This window comes from Calonectris borealis, chromosome 1 (genome assembly GCF_964195595.1).
Source record: "Calonectris borealis chromosome 1, bCalBor7.hap1.2, whole genome shotgun sequence".
Lineage (NCBI taxonomy): Eukaryota > Metazoa > Chordata > Aves > Procellariiformes > Procellariidae > Calonectris > Calonectris borealis.
In genome coordinates, this window is record NC_134312.1 from 26464380 (window position 1) to 26476211 (window position 11832).

Below are 11832 nucleotides of genomic sequence, written 5' to 3' on the forward strand. Positions count from 1 at the left end.
CTTGACACAGAAGAGGTGAGAGGAAAGTTACAAGACTTGCTAAAAATTGCCAGGGACTAGGATTTGAAAGGACTTAGCCAATATGCCATGCAGGCATGTAATGTGCACCATTCATCATCTCACTGGGGTTTTAAGCAATCCAGCTCATATTCACACAGCTTCCATTTTACACAAGTCTCTGTGTTTGTTCAGTGGTGAAAGCTAGTGACCGCTGAAGAATGATTTCCATGGTCTAAATAGTGACCTGGACAGATATTCGCCAGGAGCCAATCAAGAAGAAAATATTAGGCACAGAAAGTTAGCAGGAGTTTAAGGCCAGCTGAATAGGTCCATTTTATGCATGCTTAATTTCACTCAGAGGTCTAACATGAATCATTCTGCAACTCTGAATAAAGTTAAGTCTAGATATAAGTGCTTGTAAGATCAGGACTTGATATAATAAAAAACATTTTGCATCAATAATTTCACTATATCGAGGCTGCCAAGAAGAAAATATGTTTAAAAACCTATTCACAATTGCTCTTTTCTAGAGCAAGTTTCAAATTACAAAGTATACTGTCCTAGCAACCATTTCAGTGATAAATGAGCTCACATGAAAAATAAGCTCAAACAGATAATTTCTAAATGAACTGATAGTCAAAGTCCTTGTAATCATGTCTGTAATCTTCACAGTGCAAACCTGTATGCAATTTTCACTGTTTATTGTCAACTCTTTAATTTCTTCTTCATTTTCTAGCATACTAAAAACTATGCCAAGGGCCATAAATTCTCACTAACTTCAAATATTGGATAAAAGCTTTATGAACAATAGACATTAATAGCACTGTAAATATTCAAGCAAAACATCCAGTTAAACTGTGCTGGAGAAGCCAGCTCAGTCGCACCCTCCACGATTTTTTACTTCACCCTGAATTCAATCCAGATTGCAATTAGATTTGCAGTATCTTCAATCCTGTGTGTGGTCCCATTATAAGTAATGAATGGGGAAGACTGGCACAGAGTGAAGAAAATAGGAGAAATACATTTCATTACTGCTCTGTGCATTGGAAGATTTGATATTACTGAAGTTTAAATTAATCCCAGCATAGTAAAAACCCAAACTCTCTCCCCTTTTCCCATTCATAGAACGCTGTAAGCCTTAATGATATTGTGATTTTGTTCCACAGAGCACTCCAGAGAACAAAGATTCACGTCTTAATCCCGCTTTGGCTCAGCTCTCTGATCATGGCTCACAGTCAAGGCAGGCTAGCAGAGAAGATTCTGTAAATCCTTGGAAAGCAAAACAGTTGATGTTAACGGGAGAAGAGTTTTAGGGGAGACTCCCTTTTTGGTTTTGCTTCTCATTATTGTTCGATTTATTTAATATTTTGTCTTTATGTAAGAGGCAATAAATGATCTGGACTACACAAGCAGTGTGTTTACTTCTCTTGCCATAGGATTTACAGTCCACATATATATGTATAATCAATATATAGTCCATTTTAGATCCTTAGTCTGTAAATTTCATCAGTGTGTTAAGAGCTGTGATTGCTGGATGTTTTGCCCCAGGAAAGATGCTGTTAGACCTGCAGTTCCGTGGGCAATTCCCATTTCTAGTAATGGAAAGGGGAAGGTCTTGCTTGCTCCCCTCTCCCCTGCCTTCAGTGTTTCCTCCTTACCTCTGCTCCTGCCCTTTCCCTTCCTCTCTTCCTACTTTGTGGTGGTGCTCATTAGATCCTTTCATGAGAAAAAACTGTGCAGCTGGGTTGGTTTTCTGCCAGGTGAGTCAGCTGAATGGACTGAGAGGTCCAACGGGCCCTAGTGCTGTTAAACAGCAGGAGAAGACGAGTGAGAGAGGATGTAAACAGAGGAAGGGAACAGGACCTCTTAGGCAGTGGCAAAGCTTGATACTCAGCTCACCAAACTACTGAACCTACCCAGCTTCCCTAAAGTTTCAGGTATGATCTGGGCCAACTGAGTTATTTGTCCAGAGGCATCTCTTTGTATCTCAGCCATGTTCTTCACTACTATCTTTTGGCAGAAGGGTGACAATGAAACATAGGTATGTATTTATTTATATATGTTAATAATACAGAAAGTTCCTTGACATGAGGGTAAGGGAAAGCAGCTGAAGACCAAAGTCTCATAAAGATACTGGTTCTTGCTTAAAAGGCAAATTTGCAGATCAGGAGGAAAAAATAGATCAGTAAATTCTTTGCTTCTTCCTGTCTACAGTTATTTACTGACTCTTGACATAATCCCCTTGCAGCAGTTATTCTGAGATTACACAGAAATTTATGGATTTTATAGCCAGTTCAATTGCTCAGAGTCGTTGGTTACTGCTGAGAGCTGAATAAGAATCAGTGGTGATCAAAAAATGCCCAGATAGGCTGCAAGAACATAGACATTTATCTTTGGGTATGCAGAACAGGAACGACGTGAAATATCTCATGACCTCTGACAGCATTCGTGTTCCTTTTATTTTAAGTAAATATTTTATTTTGTCATGGTCCACATCTCTTCTCTGGCATCTTGCTGGTCCCCCTCTTCTCACCTCAGGTGAGAACATTTGAACTTCCATTCTTAGGTCTTCCTCTTTCTTCCTACAAACTTTTTCCAATGACAGCTCTGTCTTCTCTCAAAATCGTTCTCTTCTTTTAACAGAGTGAGTAATCTCTTCTTTTAGGTGATCTAGATCCTTCTTATTGTCTTTTTTTCAGTTACATTTTCTGGGCTTATTTGCACACTTTTCTACTTTCTCATGCACTACTTCTGCAAGCAGAGCTCTTCACTGCCTTGTACCTGCAGAGGGGCTCTGAATGCGCTTTATGCGCTACACAGTAGTATTTTCCTTGCAGTTCTTCCTAGCTGCTTATATTCCGGTGAAAGTGTATTGAAATGACCAACGGGAGTGGGAAGAAACCGAGAATACCAGTGTCATTGACTCCATCCTAGCCACTCCATGCCTGCCCAAATGGTGTTTGCAGCGGAGGGTATCTGTACTGCTCACCAACCGTTCCACGTAGTGGGACACCCTCCCCACGCCGGGCCCTTCCCCTCCACCCCCAGCACCAGGTCAGAAAAGCTTCCACGAGAAGGAGGCGGGGTGGAGGGGGACAACCATTGGCAAGGACACGGGTTTTGAGGCTACTGCAACGAGGAAGGAGCGATCACTCAGCCAGGCCTCCAGGGTGACAGTAGGACATGTCCTAAACAGCCTCCCGTACAGTGGGAACGTGTGAAGCTTGCAAGCCAGTCACGGAGTTGCTGGAATGAGAGCAACAAATGTGAAGGAAGGGCCCAGTCTGTAAGGGCATTTAGCAGGGGGAAGAGAAGCATTTACAAACCTTTTTATTTCTAACGTTTAGCATTCTGCATTTTCTCTGGTTTTTTGTTTTTTGTTTTTTTTTTTTTTTTTAGTTAATTGTTCCAGTTTCTGTTCCAATAAACCCCAAATAGAGAATTGAAATGTCATAGTCCTCCAGATCATGTCACAAGGTCTTTCCTCTTCTTTTGTGTAAGCTAAATTATTTCATTGCCATGTTCCCTTTTCACTTTAGCCCGGCCTCATTATGTAGGTAGCCAAGACTAGTAGAGCATTTATTTTTTTCTCCTTCTGTTCTACAGCACAAGTGGACCCAAAACAGTCCAGAAAATGAGGAAAGCCAAGGTAACCAGAAAATTCATGACAGTCATCCCCAAGCACCAGTTCTTTTTCAGTTGCCCTTGAGTTCAGGAGCAAGCTCTGTTTCAAATAAACCAACTTTCAGAAGCTGAAAAAAGAAAAATACAACTAGACGACTCATTCCATAAACACTTATCTTCCAATTCACTTACTAAATTCCTTAAACCATATTTTCTTCTGTCCCATTACCTTTGGCTGCCTTTCTTCCTTCCTCTTCACTGCTCCCATGATCAGGAACATCCTCTCTTCCCTTAGCAGAGGGGTTGCTTTGCTGAGACCACTCACAGACTTTTGAGTGACTGTCCCAGTGTCTCCGAGGTGCAGCAGTCCCCTGAAGCTCTTTGGCAGCAGGGAAACAAATGGAAGTCTCCTACAAACAAGAAAATACCGTTTCGTGTTACCTCTACTGTATGCATTTAAAACAAGGGTGCAATGCTCTCGGGTACCTGCAGCTGTCTCTGTGTTGTCCTCTAGATGAGTCTGCGCTGCTGCAGATGGTGTGCCTGCCATAACTGGCAAACAAGCTTTATGATTTTGGATCAAGTTTGCCAGGTGCCAGTCATTTCAGACATTTTGATCATTAAATTTTGGTTAGCCCCAGTACAGTAAATATCCATGCAAACGTACAACTTAAGCCACACCATCACCTCCACTGGCTTCAGTGCATGAGTTGATACATGTGGGTGTTTTAGGCACAAGGGAACAAGAACTTGATTTTTTTGTATCAAAAGGCTTTGTTCTGGTGGGTATTTGTTTAACAGAGTTCCTCTGTTAGCAAGGAGAGTTTTAAGACAGCCACACCACACAGAAAGGTAGACTAAATGCTTACTTCTGCCTCTCAAGGCACCCATACATCTAACCAGCCCCATCAAGGCCAGCCATTATTGTATGTACTAGAGTATATGACAGTTTATTCCAGTTTGTTGCATTCTTGTGGTGCTGCCAGAATACACAATAAGCCAGTACAGAAATGGGTCACCTGAGGCACTTCACATATTGTGCACGTACATGAGAAATTATTGTACAAGCAAATAGAATATGTGGAGATGCAAGACATGCTGTTTTGTTGTTCTTATGGACCAGCAGAAAAAGATAATGGTACACTTCTGAAGTTATCCATCTGATTATAACGATACAGTTTCCCTCACGAGTCCAGCTGCTGTGGCATGATCACAGCAGAACAAGATAACAGCAACCACTGAGGCACAGAAGTTACTTTAGAAATACCCTGAAGTACATTACATCTTTCCAGCACTGACTTTTGACAACCTAGTCCACATGGCATTTCTAAAAGTAAAGCTGAAAATTAAGTTTAACCATTTTTGCAGCTGACAAAAGCAAGGTGGCCAGAACACATACACTGAAGGAGGCCACACAGAAAGTCCCCACTGCAGCTGGCACGCGGACTGATGAGTTCTTTGCGTCCTGCCCCACGCAGAGCCGCTGCCCGCCTCCTGGCTCTGGTCTGTTGGTCCGTGCAGCTGGCTCAAACGCGCCTGATGGCTACGGCACTGGGCTGGGAGGGGGCGGCTGGAGAGCTGAAGGGAGGGACGTCACGCTGAACCCCTGCGACAGGGCTGGGGGGAGCTGGACATCGTGCTGTCAGTGGGTGATCTTAGCCATTTCGGTTAAACGGGTCATGTGTAAAACTAGCATTCCAGGCAAGGAGCTGGTGAAAAAGCAAAGTTTAAGAAAGATATTTCTCAGGTCTGAGAGATCTAAAGCGTTTTGCTGCCATTTTCTACACTTCACACCTAATCTGAATTGTCCAGAGGGGCTGAAAAGTGACTAGAAGCATTTTTGTTCTGATTGTCTGATTCCTGGGTTGTTTGGGGTTGTCTCTTTTGTGGGTGGTTTTGTTATATTTTTTAATTATGGAGGTATATTCTATGACTAGAGGCAGATGTAGATGTTCTTAGGATTTGATTTTGCAAAAATTAAAATATAACCAAAATATAACCAAATCAGAATCCCTCTGAAATACAGTGTGGAGTAGCTGAATAATATCTTATTAATATTTTTAAATCAATCATTTTTTCCATATAGCTATGTCTTGATGCACTTTTAAAACTAAAGCATACAGAAGAGACTATTTGTTTTGGAAAATACGGTAAAACCAGGTAGCGCCAACACAGAAAATTAATAAAATGTATATAAGGCTGATAGCTAATTTACTTGTTTTAAAATAGACTTTAGAAAGAGAATTACAGAGACTATTTGGGGTTCATTTAAAATCATGTCTTTATTAGCCAAATATGAAATCAGGTTACAGTTTTATAATGTGTTAATGTAATTACGAACAATATATTTAGATGATTCCTTCCTTCATGAGTTTAAATATTACTGCTTAAGATTTAAACAGTAGGGAAAAGGAAAACTTAAAATCTTCTCTATTAAAAGGCTTGTCAGCGTCCATAAAGAGACATTCCCAGTACATTCCTTTTACCCTCTTAACAGAAGTCTTTAAGTAAATAGCTTGTAGGAGAGTGTTTGGAAAGAACTTTCAACATGAAAAGTACTTCAGACTTGGTAAATTTTGAACATTAATGGAGATACTAACCAAAACACCTTAAAGTTGGATTTTTTCTCTTTTTTGCTTTTGAGAATCATCTTTAGTTTTCCTGTCCTGGGCTAAAACTTCACTGAGATGTTTTCCCAGTGCGTATTTTAGATTGTATCTGTCTTACAAGAGCAACCAACGTGTTATAGAAGAGGTGGGCAAAACTGTTCTGATGTAAGTGACTCTCTCAAAGGTAATCATTACTGCTGAAATCAGGACTTCTGTGTGCAAAAGCATGCTTTAAGTCAGTGTCTAAGAAAATTTCTACTCTGGATTAAAGTGATGAACACATCATTTTAATTTTTGAGGGTAATTTTAAAAGAACTCCTAGCTTAACTTCTGTTTATTCCTCACTTCCTTAGCTATTCTAAGCGTATTAGGCTATCAGGAAGATCCCTGGGAAATGTATGGTATACCTTCCTAAATTAAAATAAGGGGTTGGTCAATACTGCTCACTGTAGAACCATTACATTTTCCAGACCTGACTAAGGAACACAGGTTTTTATTGCCAGTTCATTCAACTATTGATTAATCCATCCATCTATAGAATGTGCTTTCTTTAAAAGCCTGAGATTAATTTAGCCCCAAATAACCCGACAGAGAAATTAAACACATTTTTAAAATAATTTAAGTCAAGAATACCATATCCAGATTAATTCATCACAGCAGAAACACTTCAACTTGTCACCTTTTCAAGCAAACCACATAATTGAACATTAAAACAATTTTTAAATATGATGAGCACTTATTTTTACCCACACACAGAACAATGTAATTTTAGTCTCACCACAATAAAAGAAAACGGAGCTGTAAAAACCATTTTCTTTATCAACACAGGGAAAAATATTCCTGTACTTCTGACAAGAAAGGATCCTCTAATTCCATAGCACTTCCCTGACTGACCCCTTCCAGCACTTAACTACACTTATGCTTGCAACGTTTATCCAAACATCTATCTCACATGTCTTTTCCTGAAAAGAAATAGTAAAACTTGCTTTAAAGTTGTAGGGCCACAGTTTTGCCGGTGGAAACAACGTAAAATTATTTTCGCATTGCTCCCCTATTTCTGTTTCACCAATTCTCATGTGTGCAAATGCAGTATCACTATCACTTATTCTTCTGTAAAGAAAGGCTTAGTATAACCCTAATTAGGAAAACCAAGTTAACTGTCAACCTGATAAACAAATATAAGTATATTTAGGGTTCCCCAAAATTTTGTTATTTTTATGAAAAATATACAAATTGTAGCTGAACAACTGCATCTACTTTATTTAGTTGAAGAATCTCCTCTTTGTACTCCTAAATGTCAGTGCAACTTTTCTTAATTGGCAGTAGCCAGTATCATAAATGTGGGCATACAGATTTCATTCAATGTATATGGCATTGCTGAATAAATATTTACAAAGGAACAGAGCAGTCACAACACTCAGAAGTTTTCATAATATAAGGTACAAGGTACAAATAAGTATTAGCACTTTAAAAATGTTAAAACAGCTGTGGATCCTAACATTGTTCGTCATTTTCTACCACATTAGGTAGATTTCTTGTACTGTCATGAGGCAAGTATTTCTCTACTCCAGTCGTAACATGCTACGTTTTTTTTTTTCAAGACCTTCAGGAATTCTTTTTTTCAGTAGACAAAGGGAATACAGTTAGCAAACAGTTAAAGTCATGTTTATAATAAAGACTTTAAATGTATATGTAATAATGTAGGAAACTATTATTATTATAAAATTAAGATGTGGTGTATGCAAGCACAAATCTGTAAGTAAACATGCAACTTGTTGACAACTTTTGCATGCTCAAATAGCTCCTGAATACAAGATATATCTAGAAGAAAAAGCTGCTTATAGAGTATCATATGAGTATAAAAGCAAGATACGGATTTGGAAGTGCTAGAGGCGTATTACTGTAACTTGGTATAGATACAATGAAGAGTGACATTTTTCTTGTTTTAGTTGCATTATTCTCAGAGCATTTTAGGCAATCCTGGGAAGAGTAACAAAACTGCAGAGACAGTGTTCATGCAGTCTGGTCTAACTTGAGTTATTCATGTGTACCCCCGAGAGAGTGTAAAAAGTCAGACCCTTATCCCTCCTGCAATTCTGCTTCTCAGAGATTTTTAGTGTAAGTGCAAAACTGAACCCTCTGCTGCCAAGGTGAAGGCCACCTGGGTCCTCCTGCTGTCACCTGTCACATCTATTGAACAAGAAAAGTGCACAGTCCAGACATTCCAGCAGGATGAAGTGGGAGATGAAAAAACTTGCCAGGAAAAGCCAGCTCGCAGTGGGAAGTACCTCCCTGGTGAGGGGGAACAGAAAGGGGAAAACAAACCGCAGAATTTCTAATCTTTACTGTGTGTGGTTGAACAACATTTTGCAGAGTTCAATAAAGATGACAAGAATGCAAATTATTCTGTACTATTCAGAGAGGCAACCTAGCAGGATTTTCAGAGCAGGAAGCATAAATGTATTCCCTCTTTCTTTTTCATTTCAGACCTAGAATAAATAAAACCTACAGCTGAGGAAAATACGTTACTTCTTCATAATGCAAACAGACAACACAGTTTACAAGGCAAAGACCGCTTTTTGTACTGTTACGCTGCTCAGTGCATTGTTTCTCAGTTTGTGGTACTACAAATACCTCCTCATCCTAAAAATCCACCCAAATGCTGAAACATTGAGATGAAACTAAAACCAGCTGCACTGCATAGTGCCAAAGGGTCACCTAACCTACCGTCTTGTATCAAACAGCGTTCAGTGGGTTGTAGGACTGTCACAAGCATCCAGGAACACCGCCCTGGTTACAAACTTTCTTAATTTCTAGGCATCAGTCTTTAGTGAGTTTTTCATCCAGATGTGTTAATTACTTCTGCATTTTATGCCTTTATGGGCTTTGCTTCCATTAACGTCTCAGTCACTTTTTATACCCATGTAAGCTATATGGCCAGTTTTACAATTTAAGCCTGCCATGTGTGAAAAAACGCTGCTCTTTTTTCATTTTGGACTGGCTATCTACTTCTTCTATCAAAAGACACACCTCTTCCGCAGTGCTCCTGAATTTACAGATCCCTGTTACATCCTTACTTAGCCGCCTCTTTCCCAGCCAGAAGAGTCCCAGACAATTCAGCTGCTTCTCAGATGTGTTGTCATTACCCAGCTTTGACTACTTTGATCCTCCTATTTGAGCCTTTCCTAGTTGTGCTGTTTTTGCAGCAGAGTGGACGAGAATTTTACACTGCATTAAGACCTAACTGCACCATCGATTTACATAATGTAAAACTGTTCTTATTCTTTATCTCCTACTGAGTCATTCTTAGCACTTGTCTGACCCACTGCTGAGCAATGAGCTGATGTTTCTGCAGAATTACCTAGATAACTCCAGAATCACTTTCCTACATAGCAACAGCTACTTCAGAGGCCCCAGCTGTAGGTAAATTGAGAATTAAGTATTATTTTATATATTATTTTATATTCACATTATTTTAGCAAATGTTGAATTACATCTTCCATTTTATCAGACGCTCAGTATCATGAGATTGTTCTGCTACTTTTAACACTTTCCATTTTTGTTGTTTTTGAAAACCCAATGTAAGTGCAAACATTACGTTACTGTTTACCTCTCTTTAACTGATCTGTTACGTATCTGCTGAGCAGCAGAGTCCTGCTGGACTCCTTTAGCAGCCTCTCCGTGCTGGGAATATTGATAGTTTATTCCTTTACTCTTTATTATTCTATTTTGCATGTAACATTAAGGGACCTCCACTCTTCAAGGGGAAGGTCTCTCCAGCGCATCACTGTTTAAATTTTAAAGAAACTTTAGTGAGAGACCCTGTCTAAACTTTATGTAGACTACATCAGCCTGGCCTTGTCTACTCAGTGAAGCTTCCAAGAACTCTAGTGACCTTGAGGCAAGGACTCTGTCAATATGTAACTACTCACGCCACTCACTGCTTTTACACTGTCATCACCTGCTGAGCCTTAAGCTTCTCTCAGAGGTTTCCTGTTTAGAAGAAAAAAAAACAAAAGCATGTACAGGTTTTATTGTTCCACATCTTTGACTTATGTATTGCATTTTTTTTCCACATTTTTCCATTTCTATTTTCTTAACTTAGACACAAAATACTAATGTACTAATGAGGACAAAGGTAAGTTTTTTCCTCTTGTGAGTTCTCTTAACTAGCTCCTCCATGAAAAAATAATTTATATTGTCCAGTGAAACAGTGAACCAATGCTTATGCTAAAAAATGAAATTTTTGTTTGGATTTGCAGTCTCTGCACCATCTTAGGTGTTACTCCCACCGGAGTGAGGGCTTTTGCTATATATGGTCTTGACTCTTAGTGGACTTACGTAGCCCTAGAGACTTAAACATGTGGTCTAAGGGGAGTCTAGATTACCTGTTGCTTATTTAACTTCAATTCACAGCATGGCACCAGTTTCCAACAGAACAAATAGTTTGTAATCTCTATGGTCTCAATAGCCTCACTTAAAACCAGATATTCTAGTCCTCAAGTGTTTTTTTTGACTGAGATTTCCAAGAAAATACATACACAGTGGGTTCAGTTCCCAGTTTTAATGGAATATTAGTTACACTGCTCTTTGCTGTTTATTTTCACCACTTTCTATTCTGTTTTTTTACCAAAGTTTATTTATCATCCATAATCACATTTTCCTTCTCACACATGTACTTTTACCCAGTTTATAAATTTACTTTTTTCATTTTTAAATAAATGGTGTGACAGAAGCCTGGTTTCATTTTCGTTTAGATAAAGCCTGCATTTTCTGCACATACTCCTATTACTAATGAGCCTAACTCTTCTTATTTCCTTGATGCTATTTGCATAGTCATGCATTGAAACACTGCTTCTCTCCCTCTCTTCTCCTCCTCTGCGTGGGTTTGGAAAGCTACTGTGGTCACGATCTTCCAGCCTGACAGCCCAAAGAGCAAGCCAGGGCTAAAGTAAAATCTTCACTCCAAAGGGAAAGTGTATTATTTTTAGTAGTGGAAGGAAGGAGGAAGAAGAGAAAGGGAGTAATAATCTTGTCTCTGTTCAGTGCTGCTGCATGAAAGAGCCATACAGAAACAACAAAAGGAAATTGTCAGTGAAAGGAAATCTACAAACTATGTCCAAAATGAGCAAGTGGGGAAAAAATATAGAAAATCTTTCCATTATATTCATGGTCAAGGGTCTAATTTAAAGCTCAGTTTTCTGATCCTGTTCTACAACATGTACAACTCACAGATCCAACCACTTAATGGGCCTGCATTTAGGCTTCTTAACACGATCCTCCCTGTTACCCGAGGGATTCTACAGCAGGATGAACTATTTCTCCCTTTCTTCTTTCCTCAACCATGTGTTGGTTTTCACACGAAAACCACTGTCCAGGAAGGAATATGGCAGCTCAAGACACACTTACCATGGTTTTCTTGTCCCCTTCCTACTTCCACCTGTGCCATGGAAATAGGAAGGCAATCCTGCCTGTGGGTATCTCTTGATATCGTAGGGATTTATTTTTTTTTTAACCACACAGAAAATAGAACTTTTGTGCCCATTTAAGCAGGTGCCACTGATCATCTCGAGACAGAGACATCAAGGCAAATGATATT

At 39.3% G+C, this 11832-nt stretch overlaps 1 protein-coding gene across 1 annotated transcript in view; it reads right to left on the bottom strand.

Annotated features, from left to right (window-relative positions):
- CPED1 (cadherin like and PC-esterase domain containing 1) overlaps positions 1-11765 on the bottom strand; it is a 174099-nt gene extending 162334 nt beyond the window's left edge. Inside the window, exons 1-3 of the mRNA XM_075146952.1 lie at positions 9311-11765; positions 3854-4034; positions 1659-3246 (exon numbers count right to left, since the gene is read on the bottom strand). The gene's annotated coding sequence lies outside the window, so the exon portion shown is untranslated. The remainder of the gene's footprint in view (positions 1-1658; positions 3247-3853; positions 4035-9310) is intronic.
- Positions 11766-11832: the final 67 nt, after the last annotated feature.